Genomic DNA, 24,965 nt, shown 5'->3' with positions numbered 1-24,965 from the left:
GCCTCTGGATATTTTAGAACCATACACATATAAATAAAAAAGGCCCTTCTCATCTTTACTCCTGCCTCCTCTCTGCTTGAATCCCAGTATGATTTACAGCACAGCTACATGTTCCATCAAAGGCTGAATTGGAAAGCAGCAGCTTTGCCATACGGGCTGATTTGTTAGCAAAGGATAAATCAATGTGGCAGACAGAAATACAGTGGAGATTATAACACACATGGTAAATGTGAAAGGCTTCCCAGATGGGAGGGGCCTGGGTTGTGGAGGGAAGTGAATGATTTATGTTGCTAAAAAGATAAAGTTTCCTTTGTGGTGATGTTACATTGCCTTTAAATGGGGGGGGGAGGGGAGTGATTTATTTCCAAGGCATATGGCATGCAAGGTGGTGCTTTTTGAACCACTTTGCCACTAAGGTTTCATTCAGAGAAGCATTTTTCATGGGCCTTTATATAGGGAAAGGAACAGAATCTGGAGAACTCTCCTAACATATTTATGAATTGCTTATGTGCATGAAAAGTTAAGGGTACCCAAAAAATATTGGTCAATGGAATCTGGAGCATCCAAACACTTAGACAGCTATCAATAGGGAATTAGATTAAAGGAGTTGTCACAAGAGTATGAGGGATGTAAACTAATGCTAGATCCCCTTAAGAAAAATATTATCTACTTGATGCAGACCTAACAGAAATTGGTGGTATTGCTTTTCCAAATGGGTGAGTAAGGCAAGCAAATTTGCTGCTTCGTGCTCAACTCCTAATGTTATGGGCTGTCAGACCCAGACAAGTCCTGACTACAATGCTCAGAACTTCCTCTGCCATCCTCTCTGGGGAAGAGCTCGCTGACACTGCAGTGGTATGACACCACTAAGTTTGGATCATGTAATAAACGCCAATCTCAACCCAGTTATGCTTGTGTTCCAGCTCAGCAGATTCTGATGTGGCTGGTGCTTTTCTAGCTAAACCATTCACTGATGAGTTGCCCTACGCCAATCTTATGTTTTGCATGGGGTGCAAAAAGGAAGGTAGGGTGGTGGCTCTAATATTGACAATACATCTGGAGCTAGATTGTGGTCAGCTTACATAGTCGTGCAGTGGCTACTCCCCAGGTGCTCCTTCCAGGGACCATCTTGCCGAAAAGGGGGCCATGATGGGGAGGAATTAGGTGGAGCCCTGGCTGTGGAGCTATGTGGAGCTCAGTGGTGAAACAAGCACCTCTTAGACCATGTCTACACTAGGAAAGAAAGGTGTGATTTTACAAGGAGATCGCTAACACATTGTACATTCCTAATGTAGACAAGGCAAATTGTGGTGTTATTTCAGTGTAGCTGGTTGAGGTAAACCCAAGAGAGATCAAATTTGTCTCCTCTCTATTTCCCATGGCCCCTCAAGTCTTTGGCATCTCTGCTGAGGCTATCACAAGCATGCCAATTGTGCTGGTGATTCCATGGTGTGGACACTTGCCCATTAAGAAATAGCCTGAGATCACGCAACTCATAGCACACAGACCACCAAACAGTCAGCAGATGGTACTAACTTTCAATCACTAAAAACTCTGGCTGCATTTGCTTAGGTAATGAAAGAGGAAAGGACTCTGTTTCCCATTACCAGTTCCTTGAGTCATCCAGTCCCCCAGAAAAACAAGTTCCTAAATGAACAACCTTGGTTTTCAAAAATCCTCTCTGTAAACACAACTGGCCAGATCCTCAGCTGGTGTAAATCAGTAAAGGTCTACCGAAGCCCACAAAACTGCACTGATGACACCAGGTGACAATCTGGACTAACACTGGGCTTTACCAAAAAAAAACCACAACTCACCTAAATCAAGTTTACCACCACATACTTTGGGAAAATTCCCAGGATTGTGTTCTTTGAGAAAAGCTACTTTCTTTAGCCCAGTCACAGCAAATCAGTCACTCTACTCCTTCAGTTCTTCTTTATCAGTATCTTCTCATGTGCATTCACCAAACCCATCTTGAAATGAATCATTCTTTTCATAAAAAGCAACAAAGTTATCCACACAGCTAAAATATTAATCCTAATCCTGGGAACAAGACAAGAAAAATAGAAATCTTAAATTTCTTACCATAAAGATTTAGCAATCCATTTCTGCCTCACATTAATCATTTGAAGTACCATTGGAATATTTTTCCCTAAGTTAAATTTTAGGTTATGGATTGAAAGTCAGATGTTGTTAAAAGTGTTGTCAAGTATTTACAGCAGGTAATGAGAGCCAGGACTCCTAGGTTCTATTCCTCACTCTCTTAGTGGAACAGTGTGTGACACTGGGTATGTCATTTTACTTTCCAATGCCTATGTTTACCAGTTTGAAAAAGGTTACCTTACAAGGGCATAATTAATTAATTAATTTTATTAAACCCTTTGATTCTCAGATGAAAGATGCATTAGAACTGCAAATTATTTTCTATGTAATGTGAAACAGAGACAAATGAGTGTATTTTTTTAACTCTATCTTTTTTCCTTTTTGGTCCATGTGTTAAAGTTTCACAAGAGGGGTCAAAGAACAAGACCATCATTACTGTTTCTTTATGAATTGGCCAGCAGAGGATGAACATTCCACAACATCATCAGCATCTTCCATGGTGGATCTACTGGTTCCATGGACGTAGGATATGGATGCCCCCAGTGGCTGTTTCTAAGCCATTCTTTCACCCCACTACCTCACCAGCTACCCTCGAACCTCTTCCTCAGGAGCTGCGGGAATCTGTTCTTGGCAGACAGGACACCCTAAAAAAAACCCCAACCATATTTGAATTTTGAGGCACTATTACTCAGTAGGAAAGTAGTGATTAAATTGTGCTACAAAATGAGTGACTACAGACAGGGAAGAAAGGTATAAATCAAAGTTAGATTGCAAATGGGGAGCAAATGTTTGCGAGAAAGCATGGCTGAATGAGGCAATGAAGAAAGAGTTTTTGACAATAACTAGAGGCTGTGCAGCTGGACACATTTAAAGCAAAAATAGAGACATTCACAATATAGACATAAAAAGGTGTTGGGAGGTGTGAAAGTCCATTAAAGCAAATGTCCAATATAAATTGTGTAATAAAAGTAAAACAGCTGGATTTTACAGTGCAGCCGTCAAACTGTAAAGGTCTGATGAGGGCAGTCTTGGAGCTGAATTCAGACTCTCTCTCACCTCAAGAACCCAATTCTTAGGTGGTTCTTGTAAAATCCAGAGAATATTCCTTCCAGGTGCCTAAACATGAAGTTGGAATAACTCAGGTAAATATAACCCCATGTTACCCATTTCAGGTTTTACACAAATGGCTGGGACATGTCTCAAAGTCTCAGTTCATTAAAGGTGGATATTAGTGCTGAATGAATAATTTGTAATCAATAAAATATTCAGTGATTTTTGCCTCTTTCTGTGCATGAACAGAATGTAATTTTTTCCAAATGACTTGCCAGTTGATATTATTTGCTAATTTTTTGCTATTATTGGTTTGGTCCATTGGTCATTTTCAAGCAGTTGTTTGAAACTCAAAATGTGAGTGGTTTTCATTGGATGCATAGGTCACATGGTAAATTTCTGTTTCTTGTTTGAATAGCTGTAACTTTTAGAATCAGGTTTCCAGAGCAAATTCTTGCAAATGTGAATTTGACATTTGCACTCTGAGACTATGACATAATAAACTTTTTAACTAGATGCCTCTAAGAAGATTCCTGCCATTAAACCTGGAATATTAATGGAAAATGAATTCAGAGAGTGTTTGAACAGAGTTGCAGCATATTAGTTTTAAAAATTCAACCAAATATTCACTGAAAAAAATGTTGCAATATTTGCCCAGTATCAGCTGTCCAACCAGAATGAACGTGTTCTGTAAAGATATTAGTGCTCTACCTCAAATGCAGGTTCCTCATTCTCATGACTCTTCTCCATTTCTATCCCGATCTACTACCTCTCTGTGTTCATTTTCCTTCTCCCTACGCATCTCTCCCCAGTTTACTTTATCTCCTGGGCCTATGTGCTGCTTCACGTTTTCTCTCAGGCCACCACTTGCATTTGTACCAATCTTGGAAAGATTTCAGAAAAGAGCTGCAAGAATATTTTGAGATCTGGAAACTCTGCCTTAGAGTAAGAGATTTAAGAAACTCGATCTATTTTAATTTATCCAAAAGAGGGTAAAGAGGTGGCTCGGGGGGAAAGGATTTCTGATAGTCAAGGGCCCCTTAATCAAGCATACAAAAGGCTAAGAACACAATCCAACGGCTGCAAGAACAATCAAGCTAGAAAAATATAGGCACAATTTTTTTAACAGTGAGACTAATTAACCACTGGAATAAAATTACTAAAGGATGCAGTGCTCTCCATCACTTGAAGCTTTTAAATTAAGGTTGGATGTCTTTCTCAAAAATATGTGGTAGCTCAGCCAGAAGTTATGATCTTTATGCAGGAATTCGTGGGTGAAAACTTATAACCTATGATATACAGGAGCTCAAACCCAAGGATCATAGTAGTCACTTCTGGCCTTAAAAACTGTGAATTCTTGAATCCTCCTAATTAAACTCCCTTGTCCTTTTTCACTAATCTTCTGAATATATGCCTGTTTTATAAAGCATTGTGTTGTATTTGTGTTTTGTATCATATCCTCTCATGTCTTTAGACTACAAGCGACATTTACGTTGCACCCCATTTTATGCATAGTGTAGTAGCATGGGTCTGATCCTGTACCCACTGAAGTCAATGGCAAAGCTCCCAGAGACTTTGACGGCACAGGATGAGGCCCCATGTCTATTTACAGCACTATACAAATAAATTATATTAACAGAACTACTGAGTCATAGGCTCTCTGAAGTCTGGGACAACAGTCCCTTGTACCCTTATACTGGATTAGAATATGTCCCACCATGCCTAGTTAAATTCAAACTATATCCTTCTGTGTTTTGTTGCTCTCATGGTCAGGATGCTCTCATCTCAAAGGTTCCTAAGCACCAGATCTAGGTTAGATTTCCTTATACACTTAAAAGCACTAACAGCAAGCAACATAGCAGACCTTCACAACTCCTGTAACAGGGATGCTGGGACTTAAATTGTCAGACTATTCAAAACTACCCAACACTACACTGCAGCAATGCAGAGCAGAGAAAGTTGCAAAGCTGCTATCATCCGCTGTTGTAAGATTTCCAATTTCAGGCACATCTGACCATTCTAGAGTTAATCATGAAAAAGGGGTAATAGGATTGCTTCCCTATGTCTCATCTTTATGACATTATTTTTCCTCCCACCAGCAGCAAGTTCAGGGTCATCAGGTGCTCAGATAAGCAAAAACTGCATCAACGAAAGCAGGCTGCTGGCAAAGCCAAGGCAAGGGAAAAAATATAATTCACACTGTCACCGTCATTCTGCAGCTGTTATAAATGAGTAATTTATAAGTATATAATTTACAGAATGTCTGTGGCAGCGCGCTTAATGCTGATACAAAGACAGCTTGGATGTGTAATGAGCTTTTTATGGCATATTGTGTTTAGTTTAATGCAGACTCGTAGGTATCGCTTCCTCAGCAATCACTGAGGGTTTGTTGGGTTTTTTATTGTAAGTCTGAAAAATGTGCATTTAAATAGGATCCCAGATAAATTTACATAATTATTTCAAATCTGTCAATGTCTATTCTTTGGACATGATCACCCCATAATGTATGGAGGCTACGTTAGTTATAGGGTTTTTCTAAGCTGTCACAATGCAACCAAGATGGGAAAACCAATCCTGTTGTTAAAGAGCTGCCGGCTCCTCCAGGAAAACGATGAAAGTCGTTCCTTAGAGAAAGCTTTGCTTTCCATAAAGTACATCTCTGGTACTTCTCTTTTCTCGTTTCTAAGCACATTTGAATGGAAACAGGATCATTGTTTAAGGGGCCACCTTCTTCTACTGCTTATTCCCAGTCTAGGGTTAAAATCCTCTCTTGGCAATTTGGGCCCTGATCCTGCAAACACTTATGCATGTATTTAATTTTACTAATGTGAGCAGTCCCATTGGCTTCAGTGAGGCTACTCATTGTAATAAAATTAAGCACATGCATAAGTATTTACAGGATCAGGGCCTAGACATTCACTTCCAGATGAGTGTGTGCTGGGTGGTGGCACCAGTACCTCTGAAAGAGAAAAAGATGTCCAGGGGCAAGATCCATCTGAATGTTACTCCATCAAATGAGAGCTTTGCCAAAACAGCCAGAATGAAGGGAAATGGAACTCCTGTAGCAACTCAGTAGCAATTAAAGCCATGCCCTCTCAATGGAAATTTGATGGAGGGCACAGTGCAATGCCACTGCCTGCCATTGCTGAGAATGTCCCTTTTGGGGTGTGTGATGTGGTACATTGGCAATGAGGGGGTTAAAGAGGCTGACAGGCTCTCCACTGGCAATGGAAAGGTTCGGGAAAGCCTGTGAACCCAGTTGAGCCCACCCCACTGCACCTGTAGTCAATGTCAGATGTGAAGAGGAGAGCTAAAAGGAGGAGACCTAGCCCAGCTTGGGATGTCCAGGAAGGATGGGAGAGAAGGCGTGTTGCAGACCTGAGATGGAGCTCGCTTGCCAGTCAGATCAGCTCTCCTAGAAGGGACAACCAGATCCTGAGGGGCAATTGGTGGGAGCACAGAATGCTTGAGAGACCAGCCCTGAAGAGAAGGAGATCCAGAAGCTTTTCTCAAAATATTTGAATGGATTCAGTGGCAGCACAAGGACCATCTGAGCAATGAGAAGTCTTATTGGACCCATACTTGAGCGGAATGGCACAAGCGGTTTATTCCGTATTATACCCACTGACCACATGTGATTATACGGGAAACAAAATGGCCATATTGGACTTGTTGGATATCTTGGAGAAAACATTCCACCAACAATTTCAGGAGGAGTGATGTCTTCTTGGCATCCAGCCCCTCATGGTGGCCCAGAAGCTTTAAAACCGGAGTTGATGATGGCTCAGGCCCAAAACAAAGACAAAGGTTCAAGTAGCAGAAATAATTCTGCTCAAACAATTTACACAGCTACCCCACCACAGGGGGAAGAGACTGGGTCTTAGGCTACAAGCCCAAAACAATGGCTGGTAGCATCCAGGTAATGGAAAACTATATGGGGCTAAGGCTGCTGCAAAATCATCCAAAGACAAACCCTCCCAGGGGCCAAAGGATCAGCTCAGGTGAATGAGACATCTGGCTGGGTTGACATCCCAAGGAGCCCTGCCCAGGATTTGGGAGGTCCAAGAAGCCATGGGCGTAATGGACAACCTGAACCAAGGAATTTGAGCAGCCTGGAAAGGTCTTGGCTCCAGAATCCTCCAACTCACCCTGGACTCAAAAGGGAGAGGTCCTGGTGTCAGATCAGGAAGACCCCACAAAGAATCATAGACTTATAGAAGTCTAGGGTTGGAAGAGACCTCAGGAGGTCATCTAATCCAACTCCCTGCTCAAAGCAAGACCAACCCCAATTAAATTATCTCAGTCAGGGCTTTGTCAAGCCACATCTTAAAAAACCTCTAAGGATGGAGATTCCAACACCTCCCTAGGTAACCCATTCCAGTGCTTCACTACCCTCCGAGTAAAAAAGTTTTTCCTAGTATCCAAGATATCCTAGACCTCCCCCACTGCAACTTGAGACCATTGTTCCTAGTTCTGTCATCTACTACCACTGAGAACAGCCTAGCTCCATCCTCCTTGGAACCCCTCTTCAGGTAGTTGAAGGTTGCTATCAAATCCCCCCTCATTCTTCTCTTCTGCAAACTAAACGAGTCTAGTTACCTCAGCCTCTCCTCATAAGTCATGTGCTCCAGCACCCTAATCATTTTTGTTGCCCTCCTCTGGTCTCTCTCCAATTTGTCCACATCTTCTCTGTAGTGGGGAGGGCCAAAACTGGACATAATACTCCAAATGTGGTCTCACCAGTGCTGAATAGAGGGGAATAATCACTTCCCTCCATCTGCTGGCAATGCTCCTACAAAAGAAACATCTACCCAGGATGCTGGAGGGAGACTCTGGCATCAGCAACCAAGCCAAGAACATTTTTTTTTCATGTGGCTGTCCCGGGCACTGGTTCCAGGTCTGCCCATTTATAGAATGCAGTTATGGGGAAGTCTAGACTGCTTAGGCTTGAGCACAATGACCAGGACCAGCAAAACTGACCATCATGGTCAAAGTAAATGGGATAGAAGCAATGGCCTCATGGACTTAGAGTCTGGCCAACCCCTTGTGATGGAATCTGCAATCCCAAATTCAGGACCACACTGAAATACCATCTACTTACAATGTGCGCTTGGGGACATAAATCCATAAACTTATATCCAAATTCAGCAGCCATGGGGGAACATACAAGTCCCTTAATGGTCGGTCTGTCTAGGTCTCTTGACTACCCAGTCATTGTCAGCTGAGACTGGGAATATTTGGGGGACCTCCTGAGGGAATTCTCAGGCTCGCTCCCCGAACACTGAGGCCCCACAGTTGACTTCTCAGGAACAAGTAGGGCTCACTGGTGTAGGAGACATTGCCAAGCTGAAAAGGGGGAGTTCCAAGCAGCTAGATGCATCTTTAGTTACCACAGCACCATCCAGAGTTGATGAGCTCTCCTTACCTGAATCAGAGATCCTGACTAAATTTGTCAATGTTAATGAGGAGCAAAAAGGTGATGAGACTTTGAGCCATGCCTATGCACAAGTAGCCATTGTTAATGGAGAGATACCCAGCAAACTGAGGTATTCCTCTATTTTGAAATTCAGGGTAAGCAATTCTACCACCTAGAGACAGACCACCAAACATGGGAGGAAGTCCAAGCAAACTCCTGGTGCACTGACCAAACAACAGAGAAATCTTGCATTTGGCCCAGGCCATTTAATTTGCTGGGCATCTGGGCAAGGAAAAGGCTCACTCAAGGACCTCAAAAATGGTCACTCTGTCCTGCCAGCAAATGCTCTTTATTGAGTGGAGGAAGCACATGTGAAATTGCTCAAGCTGTTTAATGTGCCGTCTATAAAGAATCCGTATCTCAGAACCATACAGGAAAGATGTTAGAACCACTGCACTATAGATCTTCAATTTGGTGGAGAGACAAATGTTGTGTTGGTTAATGACGTTTGTTTGGAGCTGTCCAAGGGCCTGGCTGGCATTACTGATTCTGGAGGCAATTTCCTTATCAAGGGAACCGTCACTAGAGTCAATACTTCCCAAAGACTTGAACTGATTCACATTTTTCAGTTGTGTGCCTTGGATGGAAATGACTGGCCTGGGGCATTAAATGAGGTTCTGGTTGGAACAAGACCTCTGTCTTGCCAAGACTGATGGTAAGGCCAAAGAGCTTCAGAAAAATCTATCAACTATGACCTGAAGGTCATTATATCTATAGACCATCAGGTCACAGTCATCTGCAAAAAGTGCCTTGACAAAAAGTCTCTCCAGCATCTTGGTCTTAGTGTTAAATCTTTGAAAATCAAAAAGAGAGCCATTGAGTTGGTAGCAAATGTATATCCCCTGATTTAAATCCCTTGTGGCATGGCTTAGGACACAGGCAAATAACAAGTTGAACACCACTGGAGCAACTCCATTGCTTCACTCCATTCAAGATTTCAGATGCATCACAAGAAACACTATTGGAGAGCATTGGCACTGTCATGTGGTCATGATACAGATGGATAATTTGTCTGAACCTTCTTGGGCAGCCCAGTTTGTGGAGAATAGTCCATAGACCCTCTCTGTTGACTGTATCAAAGGCTTTGGTCAAGTCAATGAAAACTGCATACAGGTCCATGTTCCACTATAAACATTTTTCCTGGACCTGCCTTATGACAAAAATCATGTCTGTAACATTGTGACCTGGTCTGAAGCCACACTGCACTTCTGGTACATTTTCCTCAGATATATGAGAAATGAGTCTGTTCAATAGAATACGAGCTATTATTTTCCCTGCTGTACAGAGGAGAGAAATGCATCTGTAGTTTCAGTAGCCAACTCTACTGCCTTTGTTTTTGAACAGTGATTCAATAATAGCATCTTTGAAGTCTTGTGGCCTTTCTTCTTTCTCCCAAATGCTACTCAAGATGTCATGAATAATCTCGTTAGCCTTTGGGCCTGCTGCTTCATACAGATTTGCTGGAATTCCATCCTTTCCAGACGCTTTGCCAGAATTCTATTGTTTGATGGCTTTCATGAGCTCTTCAACTGATGGTGGGAGGTCAAGATCCTCTTTGATGGGTTTCTTGGGTAATTGACCAAGGACACATTGATCAGCTGTGGATGGTCTATTGAGAAGACTATTACAGTATTAAGCCCATCGCTGTATGAGTCCTTCCTTGTCTTTGATGAGGGTTGTGCCATCTGCCGACTTCAGAGGAGCTCTGCCAGATTTAGACGGCCTGTGTACTCCTTTGAGAGAGTCAAAGAACAGCTCTGCATTGTTTGGATCTGTGTAATGCTGAAATTCTACAGCTTTTCTCTCCCACCACACAGTTCAAACTGAGCCTTGCTCCTTAGGTATTTTAACCTTTTTTTTTTTTTTAGATGGAAGTGAGATAATTCTGCCATTCAACAAAAGCTTTATGCTCATCACTTAGGAGTTTGGAAATATCCTCTTTGCTCTCATCAAACCAATCCTGGTGTGCCCTTTTCTTTGGCCCTAGCACCGATTTAGCTGTTTCAATAATCACATCTTTGAGCTGGTTCCATTTTTCTGTTGGTTTATCACTGAAAGGTGAACATGAAAAAAAGCTTGTCATGAAGTGACTGATGAAACTACACCTGATAGTCAAAGTGCTTGAGCTTTGGTATGTTGAAGGCTGTTCTGTTGAGCTTGGGGACCATAGAAGGTTGAGCACTGCTCTTACCAATCTGTGGTCTGTCCAGAATTCAGCACAACACTTGGCTCTGGTCATTCTGATATCACATGTGTCTCATTCGCAGATGATAACGTGGTCGATCAAGTGCCATTGTTTGGATTGTGGGTTTATTCATCTCATTTTATATTTACCATTTTGTCTGAAGATGGTGTTAGTGATGAGCAGACTATGTTCTGCTCATTTACCCAAGAGGAGAAGTCTATTGCTGTTCAACTTTCCCACTCCATGTTGTCCTATCACACCAGTCCAGTCACTGTTGTCTTTGCCAACTCTAGCATTGAAGCCTCCCAGCTTGTCATATGCAGGGATGGATCTGAGGATGGATCTGAGGATGGAATCCAGATCAGAGTAGAACTTCTCCTTGCTTGCCTCTGTGATGGTCTGTGTAGGCACATAAGCACTGATGACAGCGACAGTGAAGGGCTTAGGGGGAATCAAAGTTTCATGAGCAGTTCGTTCAGGCCAAAAGGGAGATCAGGAAGTTGTTTCAAGAAAGATGTTCTGATTGCAAATCTAACTCCATGGATCCTATCTTTATCTTCTGCTTTTCCTTTCAAGAAGAAAGTGTAGTTTGTCACCTCCTAGTTCACTGATGGAGCTTTCTCTAGCCAGTCTAATCTCACTCAGTGCTGCAATATCAATATTGTAGCGGGTGAATTCTCTAGATAAAAGAGCTGTTCCTCTCTCAGGCCTTCGTGTATCACCTCCATCCATAAGGGTGCAGACGTTTCATGCTCCTAAAATGAGTCTTTTCTTTGTTGTTTTTCAACTGCTGTAGAATGATGTGCTAGTCGTGATAGTCTGGCCAGATATTATCAGGAAGATAATGTTAAGGGCACCTTTTCTAGACCCCTGATTTTAAAAGGGTGAGTAGTGCTATCCTAAAATTGGCTGTGTGACATAATGAACTCTCATGTACACCCTTATAGTGTGATTGTGTATCATTCATGTTCACCCATAATAGTGTAATTGTGTATTGTTTAATGCAAAATATGTCATGTAAAGTATTTTTGGAATGCTTATGACATACTGAATATTATTGTTATAGTAGTATTTTTGTTGCAATGTCATATGTATGGTTATGAAACTCTACTATGTAATATTACCAATATGTGTCTCATGGCTTGAGGCAGATCTAAGAACAACCCTCCAAAAGCAGAGACGTAGTTCACACCTCTCTAAGGCATGCATTAAACAAACCAGTTCTTCCAGGAACAATGGACTAGCCAAGCATTGATGGGGATGTTCACGAACTCAAGTGGAGGAAGCCATGCTAGACATTGTCTGTCACTTGCCCAGAGGGTGACAAAGGAACATGTTAAAAGAAGAGATATTTTGCAGTCTGACATTCTCTTCCACTTCCATCTACAAAACAACATCAAGCAACTGAAGGACTGTCCACAGCGGCAGCGCCTGGCTGAAGGAAGTCAGCTAGTCTGTGGTGAGCATTATCTGACTTTATAAGGTTACTGAAAGGGTTAAGCTTAGTTTTGAATGTGATTTGCTTTTATTTCATCCAGATCAAATCTGATTTATATTCCCTCTGATTATAATCACTTAAAATATTTCTATACTTAATAAATTTGTTTGTTTGTTTGTTTGATCTAAAGCAGTGCATGTGGTTTAGCATGTGTTAGAGACTTCATTTAAATTGACAGAGCTGGTGCATATCAATTTCTTTGATAAACTGACAAAATAATCATGAGTTTGCATTGTTCGGTGGACAGCACTGAACATTGCAAGACAGAAGTTCCTAGGGTTGCATCTGGGACTAGGGGCGTTTGCTGGGGTCATTCTATTGCATAATACCATGAGTGGCTGACGAGAAGCACTCACTCACTAAATTAAGAACTGCTTGCTTGCAGGAAGCTGACCTAGGAGTGGGGGTTCACACAGTGGAGCAAGTGCAAGACGGGCTCCAGGAGCGAGGGGTTGGGGTGACACAGCTATACACCAGTCCAGATTGCAGAGGGGAACATCACAGGCTGCTCAGTCACCTAGGGTGCTGTTGAACTTCTCTGTTGCCCCAGGGATGGAGAATGGCCACTAATCCCAATGCCATCTATGAGCAAGATTGTGTCTATGACTGCCAGTGGTCATCTCCACCTATTGCTTCAGCATGCCCCCATCACCGCATGTTGTGGATTAATTGTAAAATAATATTTATGGGATGAGATTTGTGAGAAAAAATCCTGTGTGGGAATCTTTTAAGTAAGAAAGCCACTGCATGAAGCAGTCAGACTCTCTCTGCCACAGAAGCCAGATTCCAATGGCACAAAGAATTCTTACAGCTGGGGACTTCCATAGCTGCAGTGGGTGATCAGGACATCTTCAGTGCCTTGTCATGCTCTCTGTGCCCACAGCACACTACTGAAACTCCTTCCTGGCCGTTGAATAACAAATTTATTTCCTCTGCCCAGTCCACCAGCATAGTCTTTGCATGCTAGAAAAAGGCAATTTTCCTATCTTGTTGAGAGTAAAAGACCCATCAGCTACCCTTACCTGGTTTAGCCTGCTCATCAAAGCAGTTTACTGGAGTGTAGTCTCTGTTGCATGCAAACATCTACTTGGAGCCACAGGTGAGAACTGGGTATAGGTGGGGACCAAAGCAGATGACCTATTTCCTAAGGAGCATGACATGTTCATCTGACAGAGATACTACCCCTCCCTAATAGCCCCTGTACACTCCCTAGAGCAAGTGGCTGAGTCCATTTGTGTTGGTCCCTATGCTGATGTGACCACCTGATTTTCAATCAACTTTAGAAAAGTCAATGTCCTATGAAAATCTGACTCATATCCACTCTAAATATTGATGAGCTTCTGGATCTCTTGGGATCTTACAAAAGGATACTGATAAATTCCTTTTACACCAGAATCTCAAGAAACAACGGTCTTTGCCAGCCTCTTTTGCCTCTATGAATTCCAGACCATGCCATTTGGCTTATATGTGGCTCCAGCAACATTTCAGTGGCTAATGGACCAAGTCCTTTTGCCCCATTGTAGTTATGCTGCTTCCTGCTTCAACGATATTGTGATCTATAGCCAGAGCCAGAAGGACCACCTGGAGCAGGTAGCTGCTGTACTCTGGTCCCTCAAAGAGAATGGGGTAACTGCAAACCCCACCAAATGCCACACAGGCAAAGACAAGACAACCTACTTGGGGTATACCTTGGGGTAAGAGCCAGGTACGACCTTTGATGGACAAGGTCTAAGCCTTAAGGAACTGCCCCACTCCAACTTCAAAAAAGTTGGTACACAGGTTTCTAGGACTGGGGGATACTACCACCAGTTTATTCTGGAAGTCTCATCAATTATGAATCCCGTCACCAATCTGCTCAAAGACAGTAGCCTAAAAAAATCCATTGGATGGAAGCTTGTGAAATCTTTCAGACCCTTGTCAAGCTGTCTGGAATGGCTCAAGAGGGTGAGTACCAACCTCAAGGCAGACTATTAAGAAGCAGGGCACAAACTCAACTGGTGGTGAGTTCTATACTTAGATTTCACCAACCAAGTACCAAGTGTGAACTACAAAATCCTTAACATAGAGACACAGACAGTCCCCTTGTGTATTCCGATCTATCTTACCATCCAGGCAAGCTTGCCTTTGTAGTAGATGGTCCCTTACAACAAAAACAACAATATTCAGGTTACTCCCAGTCCCAAAGGACATGTCACTTATTCCAGGTCAGTTGCACCTTATATCTCACACCAAAGACAACACTTGCAGTCCATCCTCTAATAAACTATCTAAAAATTTATTAACGAAGAAAAAGAAATGAGAGTTATTTACAAGGTTAAAGCAAGTAAACAGACACACACAAGTGAGTTACTGTCTGAAGTTCCAAAAGATGGTAGAAGCTTCTATCATAAGCAATCTCTATATGTCCTTTAGGACTAACCAAGGCTAAGCATCTGGGAATCCCTTGCTTATGCTTAGAGATCTTTGCCCCTCAGAGTCTGAGCAGCATAAAGATCCAATTACTTGTTGTCAGGAATTTTTATTCCCTTTCCCCAGAGTTCAAGATGATGGGATGAGTCCACATGCATGTCTCCTCTTCATGGATGTGGGTAGGGGGAGGCAATTAAAGTCTTTGATGTTTCACAATGGCTCATTTGGTTTCAATAGGCCTTCTTGGTGGGCTGGACCTAATACCTTCTGTAGGAAACCAGCATTTTAAATTAGGAAATGTTTCTTTCCTGTTTGGTGAGTTGCACAGTTATAGAGGTTTACAATGCAAACACTCAATATAACCTTTTAACATGGGATATAGACGTAATAAGTGAGATTAATAATAATGATAAATGTAGCAATTTACAAGCCTTTCATTAAGTGTAAACATTAACAGATTTTTATACATCTAATACCTATTTTAACACTACTAACACACAGCTGAGCCAGACTTGTTTCCAGCCATTCATTTGTCAGTGTTCAGTGAGGCCTAGGGTCTGGTCGCCCACCCTCACAGTCCTCAAGGCTCATCTGTGCAGAGATCCGTCTTATACAGCCCTGATTTCTCCAAGGAATTTTTCCTACAGATTGATGCCTCTAATATGGGTTTGAGGACCGTTTTGTCTCAGATGGTCAAGGGCAAGAAACATCCGATCCTCTTCCTCAGTCGAAAATTGTTCCTAAGAGAAAAGGCCCACTCTGTGATTGAAGAAGAGGCCTTAGTTGTGAAGTGTGCTTTGAACACATTCAGATATTACCTTCCTGGCAATAAATTCACCCTGTTGTCAGGCTCTGGGTTCTAGGCAGTTAGGCCTCGTGGCTGGAGCAGTGGTCAAGTACCCAACAGTTACCAATGGTCAAAGATGGATGTAGAGTTGGGACTGGGCTGAAGACACACTGAAACCAGGGTCCAGGGATGAGCTGAGGATCAGAACCAGAGTCTGTAGACAAGCCAAATGAGGATCGTAGCCAGAGTCAGGGAGGAGGCTAAAGTTGAAGCCAGGTTGGAGTCAGTCCAAAAGTCGAGGGGTCAGGAAGCAGATGCAGGGCTGGAGCAGGCCAGAATAGGGCACAGGCAGGACTAAAGTGGGCTGGAACAATGCTCAGGCAAGGCTGGGGCAGGAACAGGCAGGCTGGGCCTTAGGAGAATGTAACACAGTAAGGCCACCGGAGGGTTCCTAGCTGACAGTTGCTGTTGCGCAGACTGACTTGTGGCTCTGTTGGTGAGAGTCTAATACCTGTGCCAAGAGGGTCATCTGACCCAGGCCTTCCCCAGGGATAGGGTGCTGCAGCATGCCTGAGAGATGAGTCACTGTAGGCTCTGTGGAGGAGTGAGTCATTGTAGCTGAATAAGAAGACCTGCTCCAGCTGCGGATTTGCCTCACGCCTGGTTACAGACGATTCCCCACTACAATGGCTCCATGCCATGAAGGACACAAACTAGTGAATCATGAGGTGACACCTTTCCCTACAGTCCTTCTTGTTAAAAATCCAGCAAAGGGCCAGAAGCGCTCACCAAAATGCAGATTTTTTTCTGTCGGAATGGAGGGGAGCTGCCGGGGGAGAGACATACTTCAAGGCTCTCTCTACGACAGTGTATTTTCTGTTTGTTCTGTGCAAAGTGTTTTGCATTTTGTCCTAAAGGAAGTGAGATGCCCAGGCATTCTGATGTGTGTCTGGGTTTAAACTTCACAGCCCTGGGTAAACTGCCAAGAAAACACTAAAACCCATGTGTATGAGTTTTACCCTTGTGGTTGACAGTTCTAGTGGAACATAGCTATCGTGGGTGGTACTAGTCAAGTTGAGAGTGGTGGTTTCCCAGGTAACGAAGACCAACTGAAATCAATGAAAAAACAAAGGGAGAAGGATTGGGTTCACTCTGCTGGTGGCAAGAGATTAAATTTGGAAAGAAAGCAATGGCTTTCCATTGAGGGGTAGTTACAGTTTGGAATTGTTCTCACAAGGAGAAATGGCCACCTTTGGCCCTCCAACAAGTGTACAAATACTTATGAAAATAATTAGTTTTTGAATGAATGCCTGGATGGAGTCAAATGAAACTTGTCAAATTCATTTTATTGAGATTTGTGCAAGGCTCCAGCTCACCTTCTGAGTTTCACTCAAATTCTCAACTTCAAGTAAACCTCAAAGTAAAATTTAGCCCAAACCATAGAGGTTCACTTGATTTTGATCACTGAATTTCACATGGTTTCCACCTAAAATCATAAACCAGGCCATGTTAGTTCAATTATTGGCTGAAGTTTGCCAAAAGATTCCTGAAACCTCACTGACTCCTTTAGCAAACACTGGCCAGTGTTTCAAGTTTCCCATGAAATCCGAAACATGGTGAATTTTGTGTGGTTTTGAGCTGTGCTGGAAATGCTTTCCACAGCTCTTACTGTGCACATACAATTTGCACTGTTTCAAATAAGCTCAGTATTGACTTTCTTATGAAAATCAGACATTTTTTTCCTGCTCCATAATATCTTTGTTCATAACTGTCAAGCATATTTCAATCTGCTGTCATGGCCAGTTTTCATATGAGAGCTGATGACCATTGCAAATACAATATGTAAAAGCAGAAAGAAAATTATAAATAGAGAGTAGCAAAAGCATGAAAAAGAACAAATTTTGAGAGGGTACTAAAACTAAGTAAACATGACATGTAATTTATCAAAAGCATAAATACAAGCAATGCCAACATATTCCCCACCCCAGAATGATATAGTTTACCAGAGGGATACTTTAGATTCTCCACTTCGTGCCAAGGTAAGTTTAATACCTCACTAATCTACAACATATGGGTCTTAAGACATTACACATTATTTGCATCACCAATAAAACACCTCATTAATCAAACATGCCACCATAAACTCCAATAGCATAAACTGCAAAATGTGCTTTTTAAATATTTTTAAGTGGAATTATTTGCTTGAAATATTCCCTTTTGGAACAATAGCCATCTGTTAATTTTAACAGTGGTCAAGTACTCTAATGATATTGTCATAAGTCTAGGGTAAATCAAAGTCTTCTCTGGGGGTGGGGAGGTAGCCCAATACATGTTTTTCTTTTCTGGTTTTCTGTTGTTTTCATTTCTCTTTTCCAGCAGAGAAATTGTATAAGGTCACAACAGGGTCATACTGTAGTAACTAACATTTATACTCTATGTAATGATATGCAGTTCAACTAGGGTTAGGTCAGTTTGTAGCAGGGTCCATTAGGAATGTAAATCAGGTTTGTACATGCATAGATCATTTTCTCTATAGACTCTCTCATAATATAATGAAACATTTGTGTGATCATAATAAAATATATGCACTATACAGGACTCCCAATTAGGCTTTCAGCTCTCAACCATCCAATTCTTGGAAAGTAGAAAACCAAACATATTCTTTACATAAAGCATATAACTATAAAAAATTTACTTCAGACTGTAGGGACACATTTTTAGGTGGGTCAAGACCACAGATCTGCATTCTGTTACTAGCATTGCATGGGTAAATGGGTATTAAAATAACCATTTTGCATATGCTTTCATTAACGTGGATTGCCTGCACATACATTCTGTGGGCCACTTTTTCTTAAATAAAATTACATCTACTCAGTGTTCCATTCTCAACTCCCCTGCTCTGATAAGTTTTGAGTTAGCAAAGTATTGAAGGCACATGTTTAACTTTAAGCTAAATTCCATTAAGTCAATGAGAAAGTAAAGGACCTTTTGATAATTAGGGGTGGTTTGGTGAATCAAAGACACAGAATCATAGAATATTAGGGTTGGAAGACACCTCAGGAGGTCATCTAGTCCAACCCTCTGCTCAAACCAGGACCAACTCAAACTAAATCATCCCAGCCAGGGAATTGTCAAGCTGGGCCTTAAAAACCTCTAAGGATGGAGATTCCACCCCTCCCTAGGTAACCCATTCCAGTGCTTCACCATCCTCCTAGTGAAAAAAACTTTCCTAATATCCAACCTAGACCTCCCCCATTGCAACTTAAGACCATTGCTCCTTGTTCTGTCATCTGCCAGCACTGAGACAGCCTAGCTCCATCCTCCCTAGAGCCCCCCTTCAGGTAGTTGAAGGCTGCTATAAAATCCCCCCTCACTCTTCTGTTCTGCAGACTAAACAAGCCTATTTCTCTCAGCTTCTCCTCATAAGTCATGTGCTCCAGACCCCCAATTTGTCCACATCCTTCCTGTAGCGGGGGGCCCAAAACTGAACAAAATAATCCAAATGTCGCTTCACCAATGCCAAATAGAGGGGAATAATCACTTCCCTTGATCTGCTGGCAATGATCCTACTAATGCAGCCCAATATGCCGTTAGCCTTCTTGGCAACAAGGGCACACTAATGACTCATATCCAGTTTCTTGTTCACTGTAATTCCCAGATCCTTTTCTGCAGAACTGCTGCGTAGGCAGTCAGTCCCCAGTGTGTATCTGTGCATGGGATTCCTCTGTCCTAAGAGCAGGACCTCATCAGACCATCATCGTTGTTGAACCTCAGATTTCTTTTGGCCCAATTTATCTAGGTCACTCTGTATGCTATCCCTACCCCCCAGTATATTTACCACTCTCCCCAGCTTAGTGTCATCTGCAAACTTCCTGAGGGTGCAATCCACTCCATCCTCCAGATCATTAATGAAATTGCTGAACAAAACCGGCCCCAGGACCTACCTCTGGGACACTCTGCTTGATACCGGCTGCCAAATAGACATCGAGCCATTGATCACTACCCGTTGAGTCTGATGATCTTGTGAGCTTTGACCAGTAAACATTTATGAAGCATTTTGAGATCCTATGATGAAAGGTGCTATAAAAGTGTAAAGTAGAGTTATTGCTAAAAAAAAAACTTAGCATACCCTGTTGAAAATATGCAGCTTACTGCTAAAAAGAACATGCACTTATGAAATACGGGGAAAACTGAATGAGATAAAATGAAAATCTACCTGAATTTACATTCAATACTCAAACCAAACCTTTCTGAAAGTTTAGAAAAGTTCAATAATTCATACTGGTGAATTTAAAGATAACTGAGGTTTATTCAAACTGCCAACACTTATACACGTGCTTACCTTGGGGTGGATTCCAATGGGACTCCTAATGCATATACGTTTAAGCACATGTGGGTTTGTAAGCTCTGGGCCCAAGAAATGGGTTTTTTGACTGTTTCTTTGAACCACAGATCCAAATCCTTCTACGAATGAGAGCAAAACTCTCACTGATTTTAAAGCAAAAGTATCAGTCCCCAAACCATTATTTTTTTCTCCTGCTTCAAAAATGTCTTCAGGACTACCCAGATACTTTAATTTTGTAATATGCCAAAAATATATTTTGCAGAACATCAAAACAAATTATCAAGCCAAACAGTAGAGGATGTAAGCCACTGAACAAAGTTTGAAATTTACATTAAATGTTTGTGTAATGTAAATTTCCATTAGATGTCTTACTGTCCAATTAGTGTGAAATAATAAAATACACCCAAAGTGTACATATTATAAGCTATAATTTTTATTTCTGGGTTTTGGTGACATGAACAAATCCCTGGAGTAACTGTTATCACTGGAAACCCTTGATAAAAAAATAGTCTTCTTTTATACAGTTAAGTATAGTTCACTCTCTATGAGTTATAAGTATAACTCAGGATATAATGAGTCACTAAATTATGTGTGTGTATGCAAACCTGCTTCATACCCCTAATGGCCCTTCATAAATTTGGAATGTTTCACATTTTTTCCACTCTCAGGTATCTGGAATGGGGTGTATTTCTGCTCAAATGTTTTATTTAGCTTTATAGATTTTTTCCCAGTGTTGTCAATCAAGTTACCATTCGGGTGAGAGTTCATAGCTGGTAGCTACATGCAGAAAGGAGGCAAGCCTGAAGACAATACTTTTAATCAGTGAGAAGTGGATTCGTGCTGTCTGCTTGACAAATGCCTCTTAAGAACCTAAATGAGACAAAAAGGGAAAGAACAGAGAATTAGAGAGAACCAAGATATGCTAACCTGGATTTAAAGGGAAAGTGCAAGAGATTCATATTTGAGAGTGAAAACATTTAGAGCTTTGTTATTGTTTCAACGGGGGGAAAAGAGCTGTCCCCTAGTTTTAGTAAACTCACCTGTTGAACTAGCTCACTTTAAAATAATAGAGCCCTTAATAAAATCTCCGACCTTACAGATAAGGCTTAATTGTTCTCCGGTTCTCCCTTGACTGGGATACCAAGATAGGACCTCATTAATTGCCTGCCACATCTGAACCTTGAGGGGCTGCTGCCCACGGTAAGAACACTTTCACTTCATTAGTCAAATGTCCTTCATGAAGGGTGGGAAAGACGCAGAGTCTTATTAAGTTCTTGGCCTTTCTGACTAGACTGCCCAGTATAGGAGATACCTACTGACATTTTGCAATAAGACCATGCTCTTTACCTCTGCAGGTGTCTGCAGTTGCCTCCTTTGGGGGTTCCACTCCTATCTGCAAAACCATTCTGTCTCCATCTCTGGTAGCAAACCTTCTCTAAGACATCTCCTTATTGAGAACACACACAAAGCTGAAATCTTGCTCTTTAATATCTACTTGTTCCTTCTTCCAGGAATCTCAGCCCAACACCAATACCCAGTTTCCACAAAACAACTCTACATCACAACCTGACTCTAATCAGAGTCAAAGACTAACCTCTCCTTCTGCTCACATGGTTCCATCTCTGTCAAAGCAGCCTCTACACAGAACCCCATGTAACACTAACGCCAGTTATCAGCAGGCAGGATTAAACCTGGGACCTTTGTGTATGAGCCTCTACCACATGAGCTAAAAGCCTCATCACCTTAGCTAAGCTGTAGCAGACTCATCAATCTCTAGCTGGGCTAGGTGCCACTAGAAAGAGAAAGCATACCACACCATGCAGACATGGGTTACACCTGCATAACCCACAACTAATACCACCACTTTCTTGATGAAGAAGAAGAATATATAGGTATAGATTTATGTTAACTAATAATGTATTGCAAGTTTGATACCTTCCTAACAAGCAAACACAGAGACAAGCCCAGATAAGCCTAAGGAAATTTAAGCTTCAATGATGGAACGATACAAGGTCAGTGAACAGCTGGCTGCAGCTCTGCTCTGTGCCAATACACAAGAACTCCTCCCCTTGTTTGTTAGCTCTGCGTTTGTTCTTTTGTGCCAGTTCTTGCCCCATTAAGGCAATATATTGTCACAATTATGATTTTACAATCACATATACAATGCATGAGTTCATGGTGGCCAAACACAACCACATTCTGAAACTGCTAACATTTGGGGAAATAGTCCGGAGGGGTTTTTTACTGTAATATTTATTACAGCAATACCAGAGAGTCTGTTAGCAAAAGCACTGCTGTGTCAGCATGTTCTGGAAAATTAATAAAAGGAGCTATAAATAAAATATATAAACTTAATTAAAGATTAAGTTTTTAAACAGTAACACAGCCTCAAAAAAGTGGAATAAATAGAATTTTTTGTTGTTTTTTATCTTCATGATGTAACCTGTTTATTCCCCCAAGTTTATTTTTTATTAATCCTTTAACATACTTACAGAGTATTTATTCAAAAGATAAATAGCTGGGATTACAAAAAACAGCATCTAAAAAACTATTCATCAATTAAACAAATCAATTCTTGCTACAAGAGCTCCATACAAAGGCAACACAGGAAACAAGATTAAAACAGTGAATCTCTCTTAGTGAGAAAAAATAATTATTTTATTAGAAAGCAAGTTAATTTGGATTCCTAGCAATACAAAGGGGAAAATGTAATAAACAAAAGAAAAAACACTGAGGCATATATTATCATCTCTCTTGTTTTAGCATAACTGATTTTCGTTTTCATATGTTCCACATTTCTCTGGGCAGCCAGGACTACAGGCTTGCTCTTATGTCCATCATGTGACTGTAGGGCTATGTCTACACTGGAGCTAGGAGTGTGATTCCCAACTCGAGTAGATATACTCATGCTAGCTCTCATTGAACTAGCATGTTAAAACTAGTAGTGTAGCTGCAGTAGCACAGGCAGTAAACTCAGAGCAGCTAACCTGTGCCACTATTCATTGCTGCCCATGCTAACACAGTTACACTACTGTTTTAGTGCACAAGCTCAATGACAGCTAACGTGAGTATATCTATGTGAGCAGGGAATCACACCCCTTGCTCCAAGTGTAGACATAGCCCTACAGTCTATTCCCAGTTCTGCCACTGACTCCTTGTGTGACCTTGCGCAAGTCACTTAACGTCTCTTGGTCTTGAGGTCCTCATCAGCAAAAACATAAAATACCTCATATGGATTTTGTGAGGATTAATCAATGTTTCTAAAGCATTTTGAAAGCCGCAGATATTAATCAGATTTTTGACTACTGCACTTTAGCCGTGGTATGCCCAGGTTTGTAAGGCTTCTGAAATGCTTGCAAAGAGGAGTACTTTAAATCTATAAAACCATTTCCCAAGCTAACAATCTGCCCTGCAGAAGCTGAACAGCATACAATCTTCACATGCAGAAGCATTTGCTTGTTCCCTCTCGAGCACTTAAACATCAGCAGAGCACAGAGAAAAAATGTTTTTCGTATATACAATCTAGGCCTAAAAATCACTCTGCTCTTTCAAAGCAACCAAACAGAAAGGAAAGTTACCACACTTGATTCACCTTCTTATTTCTTGCCTAATGAGCTGTTCAAAAACATAAATATGACTGATTGGGAAAATAAACAAACTCCTAGTTGAAGCAAGCACTCTATTATTGTTACATGTTGATCTTCACACTGTGGCTATGAAATTTTCAGTTTTCTATTGCATGAAAGAGAAAATCAAAGGAATTAAATTTTGCCATGGCTGTTACCGCTTCTTTCCCTCTCTTATATATCACTTCATCATGCAAAAAAAAAGCTTCCTTTTATCAGATGTGTGATGGATACCACTCATTAAGATCAGATAACACCCCTTCCCAAACAGAACTATAACTTTTTGCCTGGCAGAAATTATTGGTATTTGATATTTGCAAGGCTCAGATAAATCCAATAGTGGAACATGGAGAAATGCTGATTTCCATCATGGAAGTAGCACAGGGATCAATATCATAGAAAAGTAGGTTCTTGGGAATTCAACAAGTGGATACAGGAAGCAGATATCTACAGATATTGTAATACACTCACATCTGCTATATGATACATTGTTCTGACAGTGCTAAAGTATTCGTTTTATGGCTTTCCCTCCTATTTCTATAACATAAATAACTCCTATGAGACCTTGTTCGTGTTCCACCTAAATCACCCATTTTTGTAACTAGTTGGAAATGTTTCTCACTCACCTTCTTATCCTCCTGAAGTTATCTTAGATTTTTGAAACAAGGAATATAATATCTCTTCTACAATCTATAGAGGCACCATAGTCTGGAAGTCACTGACAATAATGTCACCAAATCAAATTCACTGGGACACACTGGCTATTAATTACACAATTAGGCCAGAACACAACATGATGCAGTTGAGAAAGTGTGGTCAGGGAAAGTCTAACCCCAAAGCGAAGTAATAGGCACCCTACATCATTCATAACACAGAAATGTCATTTAAAAGCTAACATGGAGAAAAACATATCATGGGGCTCATCCTGCATCCTGAAGCATTCAATATACACACACTATAATCAAAAAGAGTTTTAGTTTAGAGCAGAGTGGAAAGAGTTTTCCTATCTCATGAAAACTTTTTGAGATTTTAAACATTTTTCTGTTTCCAAATTGGAACAAAGAATCAAAATCTCTAAAAATGTTCACAAAGTGAAAAAATCAGCTCAGGTCCTGCAGAATGTTTTATTTGATCATTTCAAAACATTGTTTTGATTTCAACCAGTTTTTAAAAACAAAACAAAAAAAAAACAAAACAGTTTTTGCTATAAATTAGCTTAAGTTTTGAAACAAAAAGTCATTTGGACCCCCCAAAAAATACTTTATTTTCAACAATTTTGGAAATTCCTCCTCCCCACCCAAATTGTTAATTTGAAATTTGGCAAAACTGGCTCTTTCCTGCAAACAGTTTCAGTTTCAATTAATTGGCATTTTCTGACCAAAAAAAATGTTGAGTAGAAAAATTCACAAACAGTTCTATTTTAGATTCAGAAGGTATGCAGAATCAAGCCTCAAAAACTAGAAAAAACACACTGAGTAAAGTAGTA

The 24,965-nt window shown here is 41.1% G+C and overlaps 1 long non-coding RNA gene across 2 annotated transcripts in view; it reads right to left on the bottom strand.

The window, feature by feature from the left end:
- LOC137158556 (uncharacterized) overlaps window positions 1–21,517 on the bottom strand; it is a 31,476-nt gene extending 9,959 nt beyond the window's left edge. The window contains exons 1-2 of one of the 2 annotated variants that reach the window (XR_010921448.1): window positions 21,448–21,517; window positions 20,603–20,723 (exon numbers count right to left, since the gene is read on the bottom strand). This is a non-coding gene — a long non-coding RNA (uncharacterized lncRNA). Of the gene's footprint in view, window positions 1–20,602; window positions 20,724–20,893; window positions 20,996–21,447 lie in introns of those variants that run through there. The other variant, XR_010921447.1, reaches the window with a different exon arrangement.
- Window positions 21,518–24,965: the final 3,448 nt, after the last annotated feature.

Source organism: Emydura macquarii, unplaced genomic scaffold, assembly GCF_026122565.2.
Source record: "Emydura macquarii macquarii isolate MOO-44397 ecotype Brisbane River unplaced genomic scaffold, CSIRO-AGI_Emac_v2 contig_1713, whole genome shotgun sequence".
NCBI classification, from domain to species: domain Eukaryota; kingdom Metazoa; phylum Chordata; order Testudines; family Chelidae; genus Emydura; species Emydura macquarii.
Note: the sequence above shows the minus strand (reverse complement) of the source record. Positions and strands in the feature narration are given on the sequence as shown.